The sequence below is a fragment of the Dendrobates tinctorius genome, unplaced genomic scaffold (assembly GCF_039654945.1).
Source record: "Dendrobates tinctorius isolate UK_male_01 unplaced genomic scaffold, ASM3965494v1 ptg000199l, whole genome shotgun sequence".
Taxonomy (NCBI): Eukaryota; Metazoa; Chordata; class Amphibia; order Anura; family Dendrobatidae; genus Dendrobates; species Dendrobates tinctorius.
Genome location: NW_027361866.1, coordinates 14,084,561 through 14,109,609, shown reverse-complemented (window position 1 = coordinate 14,109,609; position 25,049 = coordinate 14,084,561). Strand labels below are relative to the sequence as shown.

Below are 25,049 nucleotides of genomic sequence, written 5' to 3'. Positions count from 1 at the left end.
CTGGAGGAAGATCAGAAAGCATGCTGGACTGAGTCCGTCCCCGAATTGGTGTGGGCATACTATAACCGTCAACACAGTACCACAGGGTTCACACCCTATTCACTGTTCTTCGGCTGACCCGGGAAGGGACTGACTGAAGTGGCATCAGAGCCCGAGGAGGACTATCCACGGATGGGGGTGTACTCCTGGGTTCAAGAACATCATCGCCGGCTACGGACCATTCAATGGTTGGTGCAGAACCGGCTCCGAGGGTTGAAACACCTGCAGGACCCTCCCCAGAAGGGGACAGCCCTATGACCAGGGGATCGAGTCTTAGTCAGAGAGAAGGGCCCTAACAGAAAATTGGAGTGTCGGTGGGAGAAGAGCCCGTATAGGGTGAAGCGACGGCGGGGACCCGTCTACGAAGTTCAGCCTGAAACAGGTGAAGAACTCCCCACTCGTACATTACATCGTAATATGCTGCATCCCTGTTTGTCTCAAGATCCTCCAGTGGTGCCATCTGTCCCGGTGCCCCTGGTTGCTGAACCCATGTTCGTTCCTGAGGACGAAGGAGATGGAGACTCTCTACTCCTTCAGGGAGACCCAGAAACTGGGCTGGTGTCTGAAATGATGGAAGTAACTGAGGAGGCTCCAATTTCCACTTTTCCTGTGGCTGATTAAACAACCTCCACTGTCTGAGACATTCTGAATGATCAACGGCAGGTTTGCCCCCCATACGCTACAATCAGGACGAATTCATCTGGCAGCAAATTGTACGAGGTCTGGACGATTGTCAGCAAAAACTCCAGAAACTCTCGCCCGTGGAATGGTGAGCTCACAGAGAGGGGGAATGTAAGGGGGTGAAGCCCCGAAGGAGCCGAGGGGGAGTTGCCTTCCTAGCTCCGTGCCCGGAACTATCGAGCAGGACATTAGGTACCCGGGGGATGCTTTAGGGAACTGTACTAGAACCAGGAACAGGAAGAGGGCAGGACTGAGAGCGGGAGAATTGCGCACGCTTTCAGCAGAGGAGCGCAGGGATGGGAGCAGAGAGGATGCTGACACAGGAGAGGAGACGGGTGCAACGACTGAACACTGAGGGACCGCAGACACAGGCGGTGAGCACTGAGCATAAAACTGAGTACGAGAAGCCTGTCACTGCACCGCTTGGAGGGCTGGACACTCCCCTCCTGGTAGAGACTTTGTCACACCGACAGACCGCGTGCCTTGACAAGACGCTCCCCTGCAGTGAGACTCTGCCTTACCCTGAGATGCTTCCCTGTGCCCAAGGGACGTACCGTAACGTTACACTGACCTGCCAAGAGAGACTGACCCAGGCAAAGTCCCTGATCCTGGTGAGAGAATGCCGCTGCCGCAGCAGAGGGAAGGACCTTGAGTACAGGGGGATACCACCATCCACATACCCCTTGGGCTCCCACGTTAACCTCCCATACGCCAGTTGGACTATACCTAGGACCCAGAGACAGAGGCCATCAAGCACCATTTGTGCCTCGGTGCCTACATGGGAGAAGAGTGATCTCTGCAATCAAGACCTCCAGGAACTGATAAGTTTCTTCCCCATAAGAGAATAACTTTCTGTTGTTTTGCACCTCTGTTATTTCTCCAGTTTCTGATATAACCTTTTACAGCATTTTCTCTGTTATATTGTATGTTTGCCAGTATTACTCCCTGTAAATAAACCTCCCCTTTTACTGTTGATCTGCCTGCTCCGTGGTGACATATATTCCTCCTGCACGTTATTACACTGGTGCCATTTCAGAGGTATCGGCTCTCACGTTCCCGGAGCTCATGTTCTGTTGTTATGATACATAAGCCCTGCACCCAATCAGTGAGAAAGCAACAACAGTTCCCTCTTCCTCTTGACTATGTACAGTATATGTCCGAAGGAGCGGATAATGATATCTGCACTGTTTGGGCGCAGGGCTCACATGTCATAACTACCACACAGGAGCCACGGGAACAAGAATGCCGATAACTCTGGAATGGTGTTGGCACAGTAGGTGAGTATAAGTGTTTTTATTTTAATGAGGGCCAACATTCAGAGTGAGAAGGGGTTGTCCTAGTGGTGGGCAAGCTTTTTAATGGGGTTGTCTGGTCTTAAGCTACAAGTCTGCAGTCACTCTATTTGACCACAGACTTGTAAACCCTCACATTGTGCGCACTGCGCTCTGTGAGGATTCTCTGATGCTGGCAAGTATGTGATTTGCATACATGCGGTCACATGCCTGCTAGAAGGGTGCAGTCTCACTCACTGCAAGTGTATTGAGTGAGGTCGGATACAGTCTAGTCGGCATGTGACCGGGATTATGCATATTGTATAATTGCGGTCACTTGAACCCCTGTTCCCCGCACCGGCACCGAAGAATCCTCACAGCGCGCAGTGTGCACAATGCGCACCGGCACCGAAGAATCCTCATAGCGCGCAGTGTGCACAAGTCTGCAGTTGCATAGAGTCACTGCAGACTCGAAGCTTAAGACCGGACAGCCAATTTAAATGCAAAAAAAGTTGCTGGTACAAGAACTCACATGCAGCTAGGAACCAGATAGATGTAAAAAGCACTTGGAGATTTAGAATAAAAGCAGTTAGTGACTGTTAATCCAAGAGCGGGATAATTAAGCTGAATGATGTAGGATAAAATGGTTTGGGACAGTTTTTCATAGGTTTTTTGTGTAACTTTTGTTGTAACAGTTACACTACAGTGATATTCTAGAGACTTGTGATTTTCCTGAAACAATTTAGAGAAGGATCTTTCCTTAAATGCTGTGACTGTAATAAGGATCCATCAAAAATACTAACAGAGTGGAGCACAGCTGGAAGACTGGCCTCAGGACTTCATATCAGCGTCCAACTTAACTAATACTCTTGTGAATAAATGGATCCAGCTATGAATAAAAATTAATCCTTCCATCATGGTCCAAAATCTAAGAAAAATTGTTCTCTGAACAGTTTGAACAGGGTGTGATCATATTTGCATCGGAGGCTCCATTCAAAGTCGCATTTAAAAATTCTGTAGAGATTTTGTGGGAAGAATGGCGCTGTGTGTTCTTCCCAATAATACAACAGGAACTACCATGGAACTCAACTGACCCAAAGTCAAATGATATTGGTTCCGATACGGCATATGGTAAATACTGTAAGACGCAAGTGTGTACGGAGCCTGAACTTTCATGGAGGCAACAGGGGAGATCAATATGAAATTGCTGTTCATCGTTTTGAAAAAAAATATATTCATCACATATTTCACAATTGGAAGTGATATTTATTTTCCATATAAAAGTTAGTGGAATAGATATTTTTAAATACTTGATCCTAGAGACGAATGAGACTTTTACAATTCGGATTAGCTGGATTTACTGAATTAAAAATTTTTTTTTCAACCAATCGAAATTACTGTAAAGCTTTCAATTACCCTTAAAATGTATTTGACACTATTCTCTATTTACTCCTCAAGCGCTAGTCTTCTTCACTGCTGTGCTGTCACACACGGTATCTGAACAGTATTTGGTGTTCTCTGGCTATATTTTTTGCAAAGATGTGACGTTGTCTCATTATCCAGATTCATCACAAAATTCTGCTGCATTCTTGGCCTTTGCTTTTATACAGGCTATGACAGTCCCTCCTGATTGTTTGTGCTATAATATGTGATATGACAGCTGCAAGGAATTATAGGAAAGCCTGCCATGTGATCCTTGTGTTAGGTGGCATGGGGCGGTAGCCGTGGGTGAGGTGCTCCTTTCTTACAACCTGGCATGATACAAGAAAGTGGGGGTCCTGGCTAGGTGTGTGGACCTGTGCTATGGGGCACTACGCCCTTGCAGGTCACATGTTGCTGATGACTTGGGTTGGCCAGAACCAGATGTTGAACTGTTCAATGAGGGAGCCCACCAGTCAAAAATAAACTTTTTACAGAATGATAACTTGGTGAGGATTATATACAGTAGATAGCGTGTACACAACTTTATGAACATTTCTTTCACAATACATAGCGAATTCTACACACATTTCCATTTCCTTTCTCACTACTCATTCGTTCTCTACTGTTTCACTTTCCTTCACAATTATGTGGCGCCCCTGAGGCTCAGTCGCCACAGAGGTACTGCACCTCCTCCTGAGGTGTGGTATCCCACCATCCAGGTAAGGTGGAGACTCCTGACCACGCTCCAACACCTGCACCCCACACCACAAAGTAGTGTAGCAAAGCACCTTCGGTGGCTCCCTGCTTGGAGTATAGCAACGCACCCATTGGTGGCTCCCTGCTTGGAACACGAAACGTGCTGGGAGGTGGGTGGAGTTAGATGACATTACAAAGAGCGGGAAGAGTTTAGGATTAGTGAGTCAGTCAGTTGGTTAGAGAGTTGGAGAGAAGAAGATCCCCGGAGAGAGGGATAGATGGATGGAAGTGCTGCAGCAGATCCCAGTGACCTGGGTCTGCTGGCACGGGAAAGGAAGAGAGAGCAACGTAGACTGGAAGCCTGACTCTCCATAGAGAGGAAGATCAGTGCAGAACGTGAGGAGTAAAAGAGAACATAGGACGTGGGTTAGAAGAGAACCCTTCCTAGAAGTTCTAAGCGTAAGGTCGGGGCCCGGTCCCCGAGGTTGTATGGATACTAATGGTTCTGCCGCAGACACCAGAGGAATAGAAGTAGTGACCACTTTATTCCCACACAAGACTTGGGGCCACAACAGCAATATAATAGTGAGCCGGGACTTAGTAGCAAGGAGTCCCTGAAGCAGGCTACAGCTGTCTGCCGTACAAGTAGAGTTCATAAGAACATTGGACAGGAGGAATTCCAGTGTAACTCAGTACTAGGAGTACTTCACCTAAAGGCGCTATAAGAGGAGACGTTCAGAAAGGTACATGTTGTCGGAGTGTTGGAAAGGAGTATTCCATCTGGCCTGGAGGTTGACTGAGTCCCTGACCCGGAGGACACGGCACGGAGGCAGGCACCTGTTTGTACAACAGACTGTGAGTAAAGCTTTGGAACTACATGCCCTGGTGTACTGCACTTATTCCTGCGCCAACCTGCCCAGCACAGCTACATCCCTTGCATCTGACACTGCACCATCTAAGTGTCACTCCATTTACTCTGCCCTGGGACTACAGCCCTGCCTGTGGAGGGCTATACCATCACTGCTGCACCACACCATCTGTCCCAGAGGATCTGTCTGCAGCGTCGGCTTATATCTTCATTGCCGAACACCACAGGTGGCGTCACGAATCACTTATAAACTTTCATCACCACAAGCACACTGAAATAACCCCTTTTACAATGGGCGCCCAGGGCCACGGGCTGGGTCACAGCTGCCGTGACATCTCCTATTGAAGCTCATCAGGCCCGGTACCGAGTACCCCACAGCCCTGAGTGGGCGACCCATCTATAACCTAGCTCAGTACTACAGTCCAGTCCAGCTAGAAAAAATCCCATTCTCAACCCGCAGTTTCACATCTTCTTTCTCCTCAAGGGAACTATGTTGCCAATATGGCTGGTAGTTAACTTCTCTGTCACTGATGCTTTGGAACTTCCGCCCGGGGCACTCTTTGTCTCACTCTGTCAAGTCTTCACCTGTAACCTCACTGAATTATAAATTCTAGGCCGTACTGCTAGGCATCCTCTTCTTGAACCCGTGTCTGATTAACCCTTCTCCTTCCATTGGTTTTCCTCTCCTCTTTGATTTGGTTCATGCTAGCCACCATGTTGGTCTCCTCTCACTTCAGTACACCCATGTCATGTAGCACGGCTTAGTGTCTAGACCTTAGTTCTGCTTTAGATGCACACTGGGCCCTATCTGATGTTCTGACAGGAGACTGTCTCTGTCCCTTCACCTTAGCCTCTCCCACACTGGGTTAGTCCCAATCATTATTTCTAACTCTCCCAAAATGTCAAAATTCACATTATACAATACAAAAATACACTTGCTCTTTAAGGGGGTATATGGGCAGTATGTCCAGTATGTCCATATCATTACACTTGTCAGGCTGAAGCAATCTTCACCATTGCATGAAGCAAGTCACAAATTGTTTGAATTTGCCAGATTCAGTGAATTCCTAAAAATTCAACCCAAATTGAATTTGCATTGACACAGTTCACTTATCTCTAGAGTTTATTGCTGCAGTTATTAGACAGGATTAGGCTGGGTTTTAACTCTGCGGCTGCATGATTTTATGAGTAAATGAAGGTAGTATCTTTAAAATGTTGCAGGCACCGGCCATCTCAACCAGCTGTGGTTTCTGCCCCTGCAGCAGCTGAAGCTTCACAGTCTTAGGACAAGAGTGGTCTGAGAGAAGAGTTTCTTTATGTACTTAATGGGGAAATTATGTACTGTAATTGTGAAAACTGCATGAAAAAGTTCACTTAGAACTGTTTCAATAAAATCATGCACAACTTTTGTAATAATCGCATTCACAAGAATTTTGCTTCACCTTTTTTTTTGTTTGCACAGCAGAGGTGCAGTTATAAAATGAATGCTTGTTACCGCGTGGGAACGATGAATGTAATACATATGTTATTACTTTCTCGATTACTATTGCTATGCGAGTGGGTTTATTATTCCCACAAGTAGGGGTAGAGCTACAGAACTCAATGGATTTTACTTGTTAAAATATTTGTAATAAACATTTAATTTTGAGGACTGGTGGGATTAGTTGAACATTAAAGACATCTGTCAGAGGAAATTCACAAACTTAATGGGGCCTCTCCAGCTGAATAGGTAACTCCTTCACTTCCAGAACATTTATGTAGAAGTCAATGTACAGTATGCTGGTCCCCAGTTCACATACAAGTAACTGATAAATGACAGTGGTAATGGTGTTGGATTATGCTCCACAGTGATTTATGAAAGCCTCTTGGAGAGTCCTAGGAGCCTACGCATAATTGGAAGCTCATGGATCCCTGTGAAGACACAGCATTTAATCTTGATTATGCCAGACATCTATTTTCAGTAGGCCAAGAGACATAGGCTATTGTCTGAATGTTGAATATTGAATTTATGTGCTTTTCTTTGGTGGGTCAAAAACAATAGCCTTGTCATTTGAGTCTTAAAGTTGACTATTGAAATAGATGAATGGCTGCTGTTTACCTCTCATATCAGCTCCAACAGTTTATTGTATTGCTATCTTTGGAGGACAGGGACACATGATCATTGATCAATCTTTGTTTTACTAATATGTTAACTACTCATTGCACGAGGCCATGTACAGGGTGGGCCATTTATAGGGATACACCTAAATAAAATGGGAATGGTTGGTGATATCAACTTCCTGTTTGTGGCACATTAGTATATGGGAGGGGGGAAAACTTTTCAAGCTGGGTGGTGACCATGGTGGCCATTTTGAAGTCAGCCATTTTGGATCCAACTTTATTTTTTCCAATGGGAAGAGGGTCATGTGAAACATCAAGCTTATTGAGAATTTCACAAATAAAATGGTGTGCTTGGTTTTAACGTAACTTTATTCTTTCAGGAGTTATTTACAAGTTTACGACCCCTTATAAAATGTATTCACAGTGCTGCCCATTGTGTTGGATTGTCATTGCAACCCTCTTCTCCCACTCTTGACACACTGATAGCAACACCGCGGGAGAAATGCTAGTCTAAGGGGTTCAGATTCCTTGTAGGAATGCTTGGACCTGACATCCATAATGTGGTGGTGCACCATCTTGCTAGAAAATCTCTGGGAACGTGCCATCTTCAGTCCATAAATAGGGCAACACATCATCATGTAGCAATTTCAGATATCCAGTGGCATTGAGGTTTCCATTGATGAAGAATGGCCCCACTATCTTTGTACCCCATATACCACACCATACCATCAATTATGGGTGTCAGGTCCGGGCATTCCTACATGAACAGTTTCCTGGAAAGTGGATTGGTCGTCATGGGCCAGTAGAATGGCCACCAAGGTCTCCCAATCTGACTCCCTTAGATTTTTATCTTTGGGGTCATCTGAAGGCAATTGTCTATGCTGTGGAGATATGAGATGTGCAGCATCTGAAACGATGGATACTGGAAGCCTGTGCTAGCATTTCTTCTGTGGTGTTGCTATCAGTGTGTCAAGAATGGAAGAAGAGGGTTGCATTGACAATCCAACACAATGGGCAGCACTTTGAACACATTTTATAAGGAATATAAACTTGTAAATAACTCATGAAATAATAAAGTTACATTAAAACCAAGCACACCATTGTTTTTCTTGTGAAATTCTCAATAAGTTTGATGTGTCACATGACCCTCTTCACATTGAAAAAAATAAAGTTGGATCCAAAATTGCCAACTTCAAAATGGCTGCCATGGTCACCACCCATTTTGAAAAGTTTCCCCCCTCTCATATACTAATGTGCCACAAAGAGAAAGTTGATATCACCAACCATTCCCATTTTATTTAGGTGTATCCATATAAATGGCCCACACTGTAGTTTGTTGACCTGCAAAACAGTGAAGGATGAACTCTGCAGCTGGATTAAATACTCTAACAATGTGTGTATTAAAAGGGATTTCTAGCCTTCTGCAGAAAGAAAAAGATTCTCAACAGAATAACAGCCACAGCACCATGGCACCATCAAGGGGAACACTGATTTTACTTTCTACAGGATGCCAGCTTAAGGACCTTGGTCCTAGCTGTAGGAATACAGATCTGCTCCATTAACCATCACTGAACCATGGATATGTTTGGGGAAGCCAGGATTCGGACGCTCAGGTCACCTGACCCCATAAATATGTTTGTAGAAGCCAAGATTGGAGACCCACGGGTCAAAAGGCCCCATGGATACATTCAAAGAAGCCAGGTTGGGACACTTCGGTCACCAGGCCTCATAGAAGTGTTCTGAGAATCCAGTTTTGATCCTCCGGTCATGTGCCTCGATGGACAGTCAGCTTCCTAAGCTTGTAGTTACCTCATTTCTGTGAGACAAAGTGAGACAAATGTGTTGTAAAGTTAGATAAAATTGTCTACAGATGCATCAAAAGGTATCATTCATCATGAACCACTATGATGTCTCCTGTATTTTGAGAATGTCTAGTCTAAGGGCCCAATTCTTTATTGCATGTACGCCTTTTTAGTATTTTTGCTGTTGTAAGCCTGGTTTTTAATTTGCACCAAATTTTTATTACTTTGTGCTTTTCTTTAGTCTGTTTTATGTTTCTTATTTTTGTGTTCACCATTGTGGGCGTAATTTTTAGTTTAAAGATGTTTGCTGCTAATTCACCATTCTAAATTTCTGCACAAATGTGCTCCAGCCCTTCCCTCTGTAATTTTTTTTGTACACCTGATTTTTTTCTTGGCGCAACTTTTTGCGACATTTTGATGGCTCATTCAACTTTTGCTGTAAAAGGCTCCAAAAAATCTTAAAGAGAAGAATAAAGAAAGTTTTTGATTTTGCACGATATTCATGAACCGCATGTGTCAATATGAAGAATTTGGCTCAAAAAACACCAATGGATACAACAAGACAAAAAAAGGAAAAGTGACCCCGCCCCAAAATGATGAATCAGGGCCCCAAACTACCCCATATAGCGCACACCTGCAATCTATGAGTATTCAGTTTGAAGGCTTTTGCAGATCTTAAATCTTTCACTTCAGAAGACTCCTATGACTCCTAATAGTCACTCCCCCCCCCCCACACACACTTTAAAGTCACCGATTTCTTTCAATTACTGGGCACAGGAAGAAATCAGTCAGCCAACTGATGAAGAACAGGATGAGCATTTCATGAATATCATTCGACTTATTGGCAAATTTTTCTTTGAGACATCTGGCATCAACTAAAGTGCAGAGCATTGCAGAATTCTTGTGCTAAGTCCCATCTTCCAATACATCAGCAGTCAGCCTGCACATCTATAGCTAATTGTGATACGACAGAAAGTGACATATCGTACTGGAAAGCAAAGGAACGGAATGCTGCTCTTATCTGTAGTGACGGTTTATACCGTGATAATTGACTTGGCAGTCCATCTCTACTGTGCTTCAGTCTCATGCAGTCTGCAGTGTGACGGAGCCATTGCAGAGCTGAGTTATGGATCGGTTGCGCATTTTTACAGGTGAAGCTACTGTAACCTACATTACTGGAGCTTCCTGAAGAGGTTTCCTCATAGAAAAACTTGTTGTTTTTGAATTTTCCAAAAAAAAAATGTTTTGTGCACATAACCTGGATATATGGCTGTGATAGAGGAGGGACCATCAGCTTTGGACAGCCCTCCATAAAGCCTTAATAGAGAATTGCTCAGTATAAGACACTTACACTTTGTCCGACTCAGTGATTCTGGACAGGCTGAATAAATGAATAGTCAGATTACCCCAGTCCATGGTTAATATAATGGTTGTCTTCGTAAAACCAAAAAGCTTTTGTGCATCTCTAATTTTAGTTTTAATCGGCCTATTCTCCTGTATTGTACAACATGCAAAACAAACAGCAGAGTAATAGTCAACAGTCGGGGTTCACGTGTCCAATATTCATGGTTCGAGTACAGACCAAAAAGTCCAGGCTGGTCTCAGGTCTCCTGGCCCAAACGCATCAGTCTCATTAGAGTTTATGAGGCTGCTAATTTTGAGTCAGGACACCCACGACCAGTATGGATACTGTGGTCCATACTTGATGAATGTCGGATGTCTATAATTGTCTCTACTCAATAGGTCAAGACTTATTTATTCAAAGTTTTTTCTGAATTTAGTTCCGTCTTTTTTTTTGCATTCCTTCACGGTCTATTTGTGGCTCGTTTCATACACATGCATCTTTCTTTAAACAGCACACTGGACGTGGCTTTCATTTTTACATGCGTTTCATGAATTTCTCTATAGAAATAACTGGAAATAACTGGAATAGAAAAATAAATGTTACACCTAGAAAAAAAAGTCAGTGGTTCAAAAAATTAGCCAAAAAGTGTATAAAAAAGCCTTAAAAACAATTTGTCTATTTTAATTATAGCCATCGTCTGGCCACAGCATTTTTTGCCACAGAAAAATAAAACATGGCAAAAACATTAAAAAAATGCAGAATTTTGCACGAAAAAAAATGCAGATCATGAAACCGAGAATGGGAAAGGTTTGTCCCTCCAAACTCTGTATATTTTCATACACATGACATATTTTGCACTGACTATGGAGCAGCTATGGAGCATGTCGGAGTGTCTTGATGAAGTCGCCAAAATTGATAATATATTAGAGAATTTGAGAAACCTTCAGATCTTAAGTAGGAATCTCACTTATTACTGAAATGAGCAAAGTATATAGTTGTGCACGAACCGTCCCTGTGAGATCCTGCCTGTAAGTTTCGCATCAGTGGATTCCACCACCTCTATTCGTGACGTTAGTAAAACAGATGTGTAATAATAAAAAGCAGAGACTTCTCCATTCACTCATCAGTAGTACATTTGGCAGGGAGACCGTGAAATGAAAGTCTGCCCTCTACTGAACCGATATTGTAACTACACACACGGCGGATGGACGGTTCCTGAGAGGAACCAGGTGGTTTGCAGCAAGCGGCACATAGGTCCCTCAAGCTTCACAATTACATCCATTACATCATCATACAAGAAACCTGAACATAATCCATTTACAGCCACAAGTAATTGCAAAAACGGGAATCTGAAGGCAACAAGGTTCTTTCGGTAATTTATGGACAGCTATATTTTCATCGCCTCGAAAAAGTCCCAATACAGGCATAGCGTAAATTCGAGGGTATTGAAGTGGTAGGCCAGGGTCACACTTGCGATTGCAATGCGAGAAACTTGCGCGAGTCTCTCGCCTCAATACCCGACACTGCCGCCGGCACTCGGGACCAGAATGTGCAGCTGCATGTATTTGTATGCAGCTGAACGCTCCGGTCCCGAGTGCCGGTATTGATGCGAGAGACTTGCACGAGTTTCTCGCATTGCACTCGCAAGTGTGATCCCGGCCTAACAGTGAGGGTTTACTCAACTCTTATTAGTAGTGGCGTCTTCACATTTATACATTTCTGGCAAATAAAGAGTTATCATGAAGTCTGGGATGCAGGATCGCTGTGTCTGCCTCTGATGCCAACACTTCTCTGTCTCTGAAAAGTCTCCATTTATGGAAAGCTACTGACTTACCCACACAAAAGACTCCAAAGGGAAAATGATTAACCCCCTACAGATATATAGGATCATTTCCCTCTTTTACTTTGTCAGAGCAATACAATAATATTAATAAAACATAAAGTACATGTCATAGAGAATCATCTTTAAAGGGATATTAGAATTTCTGCAACAACTTTTTATTAGACACTTTCTGTATCAAATCCTTGCAGTTTTTCTATCTCTGCATTCTATCATTCAAAAGGAACCTTCAGTGTTTACTTGAAAAATTCTTAATACATATTCGCTTTTACAACCCATTCCTGATTTAAACTTTTAAATACTAATGCAAAATATTGACCAGATCTTCAAAGTGTGAATAATGCCATAACTGCTCTTTGACTCTTGTCCATCCTGCATGTTTTCCTTTATATTAGCTTTTCTAAAGTCCCTTAATGAGTTGGGAAGAGCTTTCCAAATTGGCATCTTGTTCACATAGATATTTGTCATTGTATAATGATGTTTTCATCTCCATTTTATGAAAAATTGATCAGCATTGTACATAAATCCATGGAAATCAAAAATAACTACTATCAATGTATAATATACCACATCTATCAGAGCTAATCAGGAAAAAAGTGAATTTCCCAGAAAATTGAGCTTTACTACTTCTCTTATCTAACTGTTGGGATGATCCCCACTAATCTTAAGAATGAGGTAGTTTTGGGTTTGAATGATAGCTGACCATGGCAGCGCAATTACTCTTCATTGAAGGGTTGTCCATTAAAGGACAACCCAAACTTAAAGGGGTAATTTCAAGTTGTGTACTGAGCAGTTCTGGTTTCTGGCAGGGCGGGCTCTTCTCCTTGAGTGACAGTTCTGTTTAGCAGCAAAGCTATAGTATTAACAGAACTAAAAAGCTCAGCACAAGTTCTGCTATAACACATTCAGCTATTGTAGTAGGGTGGGCCGGACTGGGGGGTGGTCCCCTGCTCACCGCGAACAGACGATAGACACGAGACGGAGGCAGATTTTAGGTGCAACAGGTTCAAGTTTATTGGCTGTCTCCCTGACAACCTCAGCAATCCACCGCAACACTTCCACAGCTCTCCGTATTCAGGCCCGGGTACCTGCACTTTTCTTCAGTCGTAGTGACATTTCTTTACGGCTTAACTACTGGGGCTGCCCTAGGCCTTTCCACCGCCAGCACTTCACCGGTCAGAGATCGTCGTCAATTTGGTACCCCCGGGGCCTCGTCTGTTCTGTTCTGCGATTCTTCGTGCTGGGGCCTCCCCCCTGACTTCCCTTCTCCTCGGTCCCCCTAGTTAAGCTCTCCACACAGCACACACTCCGTCACAGACTCCTCTCCTCTTGAGCTCCTCCCGGGACTGGAACTTTCTGGAACCCTCCTGTCCTATTTATAACTTTCCCGATTCCCTATAACTCCGCCCCCCATGACCAACGGTTTCTCTAGCCATAAGCTGCTGTCAAGTCCTGAACTCACACTCTCCCCTGCCATCTTGTGGTCAACCCAAGATAATGCACTCAATTTACACTTTTCCTAGCTGTTTCCCTAGTGTAATTACAAATATACGCCTACAGTGCACAAACCATCCTTTCTTCTTGCTGACAAGTCCGTCCGTCAGGTCACCTTCCCCACACTATCACTGGTTTGTTCTGAGTCTACACTACTATCTATTTACACTGAGAGATAACAGGGCATTGGACGACCAAACCGGTGCAGACAGCGAGAGCAGCGAGCCTAGATTAGTAGACCGGCTGTTAAAGCTGCCGGGCTGGTGAGTTATAACTGAATTGCTTCAGAAGATGAGAGGGAGGTGAGCAGTTAACTGCTGTGTAGACATCAATGGGCTGGAAAGAGCTGACTGGAATGTTAAGAGTTAACCCCTCTCCTGGAATGTCACTATTGTGCACTCTTGTCCAGGGTCTGATTGCTGAGCACCATGGAAACTAGCTCTACACTATAAAAGATAAAAGCTGTCATTGCAAGAGAACGACAGCAGATAGAAAAAGTAAGTCAATTGCAAACTTGCTTATTTTCATGCTGTTTAACTAATGAAAGCAATTTAAGAACTTGAGAATACCCCTTCAATCATTTCAGGACTGGAATAAAAAAAAAAACAGTGTACACTGGGCTCCTGCAGTAGTGATGTTACAGCAATGCTGTCGCCGCTGTTCCTGGAGAGTGACATGACATTCCTGTGTTACATGGAGGCCACAGCAAATGAGCTTCTAATCGTCAGCTGTAACCTTTACAATTTCATCAGAGTGGATGCCTGTCCCGATGTGATATTGATGAGCTGCAGCCAAAGAACAGCTGATCATTGGCTGCAACCGGCATAGGACACAATAATGTCATGTTATTCTATAGGAACAGCAGTGCCAAAATCATTGAATTGCCTAAAGGACAAAAAAAGTGCAGAAAGAATCATTAATCAAGGCCTACGTTTATACTACATATTAGTTAGCTTACTTTGTGCCAGAAATTTGTAGCTAAATTTTGGTGCAAGTTGTTGCATAATAAACCATGCCCCGTTTCCAGCAACATGCGCCCCATATCAACAAGGTCACAACCTTGACAGGATGCATAAAGTATCTAAAACATATGATAAATATGGTGGAAGTCATGAAACATGGTTTTATAGGGATAAAAAAATGGGATTTGAGAAAAATGCGTGGGAACCAGGGCCAGATTGGCTATTGGCAAAATCTGGCAAATGCATTGATTGCGACAGTGTCAACAGTATCGGTGACCTCAGGATGCTGGTACTGTTATTAGCTGTAACAAAGCACAGAACCATTGGCTCTCTACCCCGCCACTCACTCCAGCTGAATCCAACTACTTCTGACCGGCACCACACAAGGGACATTGGGCAACACAAGGAAATCACTGCATCGTGCCGTGCGAGCCGGACCATTGCAAGATGAGATAGAAGAAGAGATGGATTCTGCGATAGCATTAAGTGAGTAAAAGGTTTTCTTTCTTAAATTATTGGGCATGGGAGTCAGATGGTGAGCGCATCATACCGTTTTGGGAGCGGTGGTGGATATCACACCATTTTGAGAGCTGTGGTGGACATCCTATTGTGTGGGGGCTATTGTGTCCATCATACTATTTGGAGATCTGTGGTGACAGCTGTTAGGGACATCATGCTGTAGGGGAGTTGTGGGGGACATCATAATGTCTGGGGAGTCGTGTTGACCATCATACAGTATGAGGAACTTTGGTGACCATCATACTCTGTGGGGGGCTGTTGTGATTATAATACTGTATGAGGGGATTTGTTGGGCATCATACTGAATGGGGTTTGAGGTAAACATCATACTGAGCGAGGGTTGTGGTGACCATTATACTATATGGGGGCTGTGATGGACATCAGACTATGTGAGGGCGGCGGTGACCTTTCTGTATGGGGAACTGAGGTAGACATTATACTGTATGGTGAGCTGTGGTGGACAAATTGTATGGGAGGCTGCAGTGGACATCATATTGTATGATGGGCTGTAGTGCGTATCTTTTTATGTGGGATCTATGGGGGCCATCATACTGTGTGTGTGGAGGCTGTGGGGTCACCATACTGTGTGGGGGGCTGTGGTGACCATTTTACTGTGTGGGGTGTTGTAGGGCCATCATATTTTGTAGGTGGAAGAATTTGGGAACATCATACTTTATGGTGCATTTTTTGGAGCATAATACTCTATGGGGGTCATGGAAGGGATATCGTAGAGAGTGAGAACACTTTGCAGCTTCAATAGGGGCAAAATAACTATGCAAGTGCCACAATGTGTATCCCTCTCCACGATAGGGGGTCAAGGAGGAATATTATTAAAGGAGGCACAGTTTTTTTTTATTTCTATATGGTGCTGTATAACTATAAGGAGACATAGAGGTGCCTTATAACTACGAGGAACTTACAGAGGGAATAATATTACTGTGTTGGAGAACAAAGGGGGCACTGTTATTGTAACGCCAATAATTCCACAGTGCTTTACCGATATCATAAAAATTATAGCGCTATATGATTTGTATAGAAGTGGGGGAATGTAAGAAGGGTGACTCTGACACATTTTGCGGGGAGGTGTTATGGATGGAAGAAGTGGTCATGGTGGTCTGGGCCGAATGGAAAAGAAATGTTAAAATGAATTACCACAATCAGTGAACACACCACTGGAGAGTATCTGTATATTATACACATATATGTTCTGCATAGCACTGATGTAAAACTGATAAAACTGATACTATTATTATATGGTCACTGTTAGGGGATAATATCAGTCCTAGTACAGTGGTTTTGGTTAATGATCAGTGTGGCGGCTTTAAATTTAATGTATATGCTTTTGAAATGTCTTTTAAGTCAGGTGGTGTTTGACTGTTAAACTGCAATATTATTATTGCGATATTATTAATAAATCTTATAAGGTGGCATAATTTTAAATATTAGGCCGGGATCACACATGCGAGGAACACGGCCGAGTCTCGCATGTTAATAACCGGCACTGCCGTCGGCACCCAGGAGCGGAGTGTTCAGCTCCATGTATTGTTATGCGGCCGCACGCTCCGCTCCTGAGTGCTGGCGGCAGTGCCAGGTATTAACATGCGAGACTCCGGCGTATTCCTTGCATTAGTCTTGATTTCCTCCAGACAGGATAATATTAGTAATACAGACCATGTGGGAATGGGGTAGGGACAGCATGGATCTGTGTGCTTTCAAATGCCAGGGCTGAATTTCTATCCCAGTCTGGTCCTAGTGGGAACTAATGTGATGATAGAAAGGCCAATATGCCCAAGTGTTTAAGGATTTCACGCTTTAATGTAGTAAATCCTGGGCAGCAGCTATTCTTTTCACTAATGCCAATAACACGGCTGTGAACCTCTTTTAGGAAGTGGTTGGAATGAATGACGATGATAGTCCGTGATATGTTTCTACGATAGACGAATGTCTGTCACTGGCCAACTGGATGATTTCAATGCCCCATAACCAACAAGACAAACCTGAATTAAAATCCATAAAACTAAACTATTACTGTAACAGATTAGACTTTCCATTCTTTGCATAATTAACGCTTGGATAGTGGTCATCCCGTGGTGATGACTCTTCTGTCCTGTAAGGGAGAATATGCTAGAAATAAGGATCTATTTTTATTGGATGAATCATACTGGAGTTTGAGATTCCAAAACCTTCCTAACGGTGGTTTTTGTGTGAAATAAATGGTGCAGTCATCAGAGTGGGAGTCAGGTAGGATGACGCTGGTTTGTGGATCAGGGTGTGGTGGCCAGGCCTTAGAGAGACACAGACATCAGTCAGGCCAGGGAAAATGTGACAGCTGTGACGTAAGGTTTATATTTATATTACAAATCCAAACAGAAAATTCATTCCTGTATTTGTCATATGCATTCATATGGTGGAAACTGATAATCCTGTGATCTGTATGTACCCAGTGTGGAGTTCTGTGTATACTCCGTGTGGAGTTCTGTGTATACTCCGTGTGGAGTTCTGTATATACTACGTGTGGAGTTCTGCATGTACCCAGTGTGGACTTCTGTGTATACTCTGTGTGGAGATCTGTATGTACCCAGTGTGGATTTCTGTATATACTCCGTGTGGAGTTCTGCATGTACCCAGTGTGGAGTTCTGTATATACTCCGTGTGGAGTTCTGCATGTACCCAGTGTGGAGTTCTGTATATACTCTGTGTGGAGATCTGTATGTACCCAGTGTGGAGTTCTGTATATGCTCCGTGTGGAGTTCTGTGTATACCCAGTGTGGAGTTCTGTACATACTCCGTGTGGAGTTCTGCATGTACCCAGTGTGGAGTTCTGTATATACTCCGTGTGGAGTTCTGTATATACTCCGTGTGGAGTTCTATATATACTCCGTGTGGAGTTCTGTGCATACCCCGTGTGGAGTTCTGTGTATACTCGATGTGGAGTTCTGTGTATACTCGATGTGGAGTTCTGTGTATACTCGATGTGGAGTTCTGTGTATACTCCGTGTGGAGTTCTGTATATACTCCGTGTGGAGTTCTGCATGTACCCAGTGTGGACTTCTGTGTATACTCTGTGTGGAGATCTGTATGTACCCAGTGTGGATTTCTGTATATACTCCGTGTGGAGTTCTGCATGTACCCAGTGTGGAGTTCTGTATATACTCTGTGTGGAGATCTGTATGTACCCAGTGTGGATTTCTGTATATACTCCGTGTGGAGTTCTGCATGTACCCAGTGTGGAGTTCTGTATATACTCCGTGTGGAGTTCTGTATATACTCCGTGTGGAGTTCTGTATATACTCTGTGTGGAGTTCTGTATATACTCTGTGTGGAGTTCTGTGCATACCCCGTGTGGAGTTCTGTATATACTCCATGTGGAGTTCTGTATATACTCCATGTGGAGTTCTTTATATACTCGATGTGGAGTTCTGTGTATACTCCGTGTGGAGTTCTGTATATACTCCGTGTGGAGTTCTGTGTATACTCCGTATGGAGTTCTGTGTATACTCGATGTGGAGTTCTGTGTATACTCGATGTGGAGTTCTGTGTATACTCGATGTGGAGTTCTGTGTATACTCGATGTGGAGTTCTGTGTATACTCCGTGTGGAGTTCTGTATATACTCCGTGTGGAGTTCTGCATGTACCCAGTGTGGACTTCTGTGTATACTCTGTGTGGAGATCTGTATGTACCCAGTGTGGATTTCTGTATATACTCTGTGTGGAGTTCTGCATGTACCCAGTGTGGAGTTCTGTATATACTCTGTGTGGAGATCTGTATGTACCCAGTGTGGATTTCTGTATATGCTCCGTGTGGAGTTCTGTGTATACCCAGTGTGGAGTTCTGTACATACTCCGTGTGGAGTTCTGCATGTACCCAGTGTGGAGTTCTGTATATACTCCGTGTGGAGTTCTGTATATACTCCGTGTGGAGTTCTGCATATACTCTGTGTGGAGTTCTGTGCATACCCCGTGTGGAGTTCTGTGTATACTCCGTGTGGAGTTCTGTATATACTCCATGTGGAGTTCTGTATATACTCCATGTGGAGTTCTTTATATACTCGATGTGGAGTTCTGTATATACTCCGTGTGGAGTTCTGTATATACTCCGTGTGGAGTTCTGTATATACTCCATGTGGAGTTCTTTATATACTCGATGTGGAGTTCTGTGTATACTCCGTGTGGAGTTCTGTATATACTCCGTGTGGAGTTCTGTGTATACTCCGTATGGAGTTCTGTGTATACCTAGCGTGGAGTTGTGTACTTGCACATACCTAATGTTATGTTCTGTGTAAATCCAATCCTGCATTCTGTAAATGCCCAATACTCTATTCTGTATATACCTAACCCTGTGTATGTAAACAATCACCTATTCTGTATTTATCCATTCATAATATATATATATATATATATATATATATATATACATATATATATATATATATCACCTGATGAAGGCAGATTCACCGCTGAAAAGCTTTGTGAGGACATAATGACCAAGTAAAGAAGTTTCTTTTCCATCTAAAACAAGTGTCTGTCTTGGTCTGAGTGCCCTAATCAGCCATACTTTTCCTCCCTTATATATATATATTGGGCGGCCCAGTGGCTCAGTGGTTAGCACTGTTACTTTGCAGCACTGAGTTCAAATCCCACCAAGGACAACATCTGCAGGGAGTTTGTATGCTCTCCCCGTGTTTGCGTGGGTTTCCTCTGGGTTCTCCGGTCTCCACCCACACTCTAAAGACATACTGATAGGGAATCTAGATTGTGAGCCCCAATGGGGACAGTGCCAATAATATCTGTAAAGTGCTGTGGAATTATTGGCGCTATATAAAGTAACGCATAATAAATAAGGATAACCAGAGATGGCTCACAGATTGTGTAAGTCACTGTTCCTCTACTCTAGCTCTCCTGACTGTCAAACTATATAGAAGTATAACAGAGAAGTGGGCTTCCACTTTGGGGTAGGCAAGCCAGTGCACAATTCTGAAGTGCCGCAGCTCAGCTCCTATTGAAGGGAACAGGAGCTCAGCTTCAGTATCTGGGAAAGGCACAGTGTATGAAGCCATGATGTTCCAGTTCTGCCACTGGACCTGCCAAGAACTGATTGGTAAGCCTGACCAGCAATCTGATATCGATGCCTTAACCTAAGGATAGGGGAACAATATGTCATTACTGGACAACCTCTTTAATAATCACCTTCTGTTTGCTCATAATGTTTAACAATGGCCACGGTCTACTTGAGATTTTGAGGATTTGGCTCAGTTGTGTTCATCCAGAAATTATCAGATTTATCCACTATATATTTAGAGATTGTAGTTTTCATCATGGAGAAAATGAAAAAAGCAAATTCTACTGCAGCTCAGACAACTACATAGTAGGTAAAAATAAATTATTATATTGTGTATAATTTACGCATAATTTCACAAAATTCAGTAATGTCTTGCTAGTGTACATATCCACCCCAGTAGTTACTTAGCACATTTCACACATGAGTAATATTTCTATCACCTATCACCGCCTCCTTCAGTGGCTCCGGTTATTTACTTAATTTGTACTTTAGCTGTTCACATTGCTAAGCCTGTGCCTTGCCAGATCCATGTGATGACATAAGCAGAGGAACGTTACGCTAGCATGGGTGCGGTCCTGTTGGCAGAGACACCTGGTTTACATGGCTGAGCGAAAAAGCCAATTTGCAAGGCGGGAAATTTTAAAATATAATCAGTATAAATTGAATTTAAGGGTCAGTAGTCAACTCGTAAGTCAACTCGTAAGTCAACTTGTCCAATCTGCAAACTCACAATATACAGTAAGTATATTAGTAAATAACAACCTGTACCAGGTATATAAAAGAAGACACGATGTAATGCTGTAGATAAGCCCCCGATGTTACCTGAAAGATAATAAAAACACGTTAGATTATACTCACCGGGGGGCGGAATCGGGTGCGGTGGGTGTCGCAGTCCGGTCTGACGCCTCCCATCTTCATACGATGATGTCCTCCTTCTTACTTCTCCCTTGGCTCCTGCGCAAGTGTACTTTATCTGCCCTGTTAAGGGCAGAGTAAAGTACTGCAGTGTGCAGGTGCGGGGAAAGGTCAGAGAGGTCTGGCACCTGCACACTGCAGTACTTTCCTCCTGCCCTCAACAGGGCAGATAAAGTACGCCTGCACAGGAGCCGAGGGAGAAGCAAGGAGGAGGACATCATCGTATGAAGATGGGAGGCGCCGGACAGGACGGCGACACCCATCTGACCGCACCGAACGCCGGGCTGAGTATAATCTAACTCTTTTTTCTTATCTTTCAGGTTACATCTGGGGATTATCTACAGCATTACAGAATGCTGTAGATAAGCCCCTGATGGCGGTGCCGGCAGCTGGTAGGGCTAAAATGGGGTGACAGATTCCCTTTAATAGTTACATTGATCCTTCTTGGTATTGCAGCATTAACCAGGCTGCTTTTTAAAGAGCTGATCAGATCTGATGTTCATAGTAAATTCTAAGGCCCTAGAAAATAATCCATGAATATCATAGAATTAGCACATGGCGTCTTATAGACCCAGGCGGCGCACCTGCATCATTTTTGTTATAGGAAGATGCTTCAAGGTAACACTTGTGGTGTTACCGGAAGCGTCTTTTCTGTTGTTTTCTTTTATGTCTTCTACGGCAGCTTCGCCTCCAGCATTTCTTTTCTTATGTTACATATATAATAGAGAGAACTTCCAAGAAGACAAAGCCCCCACAAGAATGGATCCGTCATTTCTTTTAGCAGCTTCACAGCTTTTGAAGCTTGAAGTGGTTAAAAGGATATGCACAGCAAGTCGCTTTGACATTGCTGTGCATATGTTCATTCTTTTTGGCATTTTTTAGCATTTTTTCGAGCAGATTCCAGGCAAAATCTGCCTGAAAAAAACACTATGTGCATATAAACAAAATTTCAGATACATTGCAAAAGTTTCTACTGCTACACTGCAGAAGACATAATTCGCAAACATGAACAAACTTTCTTATATGACCAATTCCACCGATAGTTTATAAAATCATGAATCTTTTGGATATTATATGCCAAGTGCAATCCACATCCAGTGATACCAAAATCTGATCCCACCAATACAAATCAACTCTTGTAGACAATTGGGATCACTAACACAGTGGCATCAGGCATTGGGCAGATGAGGGTAACTCTATGAGGTAGAAGACATCTCCTAGTTCTTCTAATGGAAATTAGCACAATAAAATGCATACAATGCTGATACATGGATCTTACAATGGGAACTACCCTGATAGGTTCTCAGCCAGACAGGGAGCTAAAGTTGGTTGCCATATGAGGTAGCAGACTAGTTAGTTAGACACACCCCGGTCCAGAATGTATGAATGGTAATGTAAGGGTGTGTATCATGGGGCTATAAAATCTTTTATTACTAGTGATCACCATATAATATGGCTATGAGGAGGTGGGTTACTTCCATTGATGCTAAAGTCAGTTAACGTGAACTTACATAAATAAAACTAGATCATAAGAAATAGTACTGTCATAGTGTGCCATACCAGAACTCAAAGAAACGGAGAAATTGCAGCAGCTGTAAAGTGATAAACCAAGTCATAGTAAAGAACCTTTATAGATATCGTATAGATATCCGTCCGGACCAATGTTCCCCAATTATTTGAGTATGAGCCACATGTAGCTCTCAGATCCCTGCACGTGGCTCCCGAAATGGTGGGTGCTGCAGATAATATTGGGCACTAGTGGCACCAGGCATGTTGTGGCATTTCTATGAGTTGGCACAAAGTTAAAGCAATTATACCCAGATAGCATACATATGACTTGCTTATACGTTAAATATGCTTCTACTACTTAATATTCAGGGTGATTCAACACCTGTTAAGGGAAATTGGTTCAAGAGCAATAAAAGGTTGGGACCCTCAATGTAGAAAAACAAAATATACATCTATATATTTAACCACAAAAGGTTGGGAGTGGACCCCCCCCATGTAGAAAAACAGAATATACATCTATATATTCAACCACAAAAGGTTGGGGACCCTCTGATGTAGAAAAACAGAATATACATCTATATAGTCAACAACAGAAGGTTGGGACTCCCAGATGTAAAAAAAACAGAATATACATCTATATATTCAACAACAAAAGTTTGGGGACCCCCCGATGTAGAAAATCAGAATAAACATCTATATAGTCAACAACAAAAGTTTGGGGACCCCCCGATGTAGAAAATCAGAATAAACATCTATATAGTCAACAACAAAAGTTTGGGGACCCCCCTGATGTAGAAAATCAGAATATACATCTATATATTCAACAAAAGGTTGGGGACCCCCCCTGATGTATAAAATCAGAATACATATCTATATATTCAACAAAAGTTTGGGGACCCCCAATGTAGAAAAACAGAATGTACATCTATAAAGGTTTAGTCATGGGTCTCATACCTAACAGTTTGCTGATGGATATAATTATGTGGGCTTGAGGTAGGCAGTTTGTGGCTTACCAACTACTGCCAAACTATAAGTTTCAGCAAATGCTACATATATCTGTCACTTAGGCACTGGTGAAAATTGCAGTCCAGTAATATGGTGAACCATAAACTGCCCAAAAGTGGTTTGTTATGTGATATATCAAAATAGAGGTAAAAGTGACTGTAAGTAACCATATAAATATGTAACACAAACACGACCACAAGAAAAAAAGGTGCAAAATGTAAAGACTGAAAAACAATAAAAACACTACAATAACACAACGGTCAGAGACAAAAAGTAGAACACAAAACACATCAAGTAAAACACCAACACGAAAGACATAAAACATCTCCAAATAATTGAGGAATAGAACGAGAAACATTTAACTGCCAACAAATAAGATAATCAAGTATTCAGCCATTCGCTTAGCCACATTAGAAAACCATAAACACAAAGAATAATGAGAAAATACTAATTTATGTTGGATTTGAAATCCTACAAAAGTGATTCCTAGAAGACCGGTCACACCCACATGGTGATGAGGAGCAGCGCACATCTGTCTCCAGACTTTCTCCCTTCTCCAGGGCTCTGCATCTTCTCACTGTTAACTCATTGCATCTGGGAGAACAAAAAACTAGTTTCTTTTGTCCCAATGTAACAATGGATGAGATGGAAAGTTCCACTATGTTGTTTCTCACTGTATTCCATATCAGATCTATCCTTCCATTTATAATACTATTTCTCTTCTTTACAGAATTTTGTGTTGTTGTTCCCTATTATTAGTCTGCAATTCTGCACCCAACCGCCTGCTGTTCCTTGCGCTGCACTGATTATCTCTCCCACAGGGTAAGTACAGTAGCAGCATCCAGTAGTGACTCACGGACAGCTGCACCAATGCATTAGTGCAAGTCCCATCTAATTACACATATACTGTGACTTGCCAAACCCAGCTCTGCTACATGCATTTTCTTTATCTATGCTAAGCCTGCCTGCATCCAATGCTGGGAATATGCATATGATCTCACATAGGTATAGGCTGTATTATTTAAGTTAGACGCGTCCTTTCTTCCATACCCCTGAGCTGAAGCGATAGAAGATAACTTGTCAGCTTCACACGCGTGTGCCAGTCATGTTCTTCAGGCAGGACCCCTCTGATGATCTGTGGGGCAGAGTAGTTCCTTTTCTCCTATGGGGTAATGGAAAGGATAGTAGTGAGGCGTCCAGCTGCAGAGAATGAAGGAAGCAGCAAAGGACTGAAAGAGGGAAATCCAGTCCCCCACAATCCCTGCCCAAATGAGAAGCAGTTCAGAATACCCTCCCTCTCCCCCCTTCCCTCCAAACCTATCCCCTTCTTCAAACTGATCCCATCTGGCTCCTATCACGGACTGATGTCATTGCTTTACGCTTAACCCTAAAAACCGCTCTGGAACTTATGTATCATAACCACCTCCAAATCCCCTGAACTGAAGCAAAACCCAGGTGGTCTGTTCTGGATAAAATTATTCATGGGCAGAGTGGAAATAAACAGCACAGACTGGAGAATAT

The 25,049-nt window shown here is 43.1% G+C and overlaps 1 protein-coding gene across 1 annotated transcript in view; it reads right to left on the bottom strand.

Annotated features, from left to right (window-relative positions):
* The window catches only part of COL6A3 (collagen type VI alpha 3 chain), a 170,408-nt gene extending 145,633 nt beyond the window's left edge, over positions 1 to 24,775 (bottom strand). The window contains exon 1 of the mRNA XM_073553278.1: positions 24,579 to 24,775. The gene's annotated coding sequence lies outside the window, so the exon portion shown is untranslated. The remainder of the gene's footprint in view (positions 1 to 24,578) is intronic.
* Positions 24,776 to 25,049: the final 274 nt, after the last annotated feature.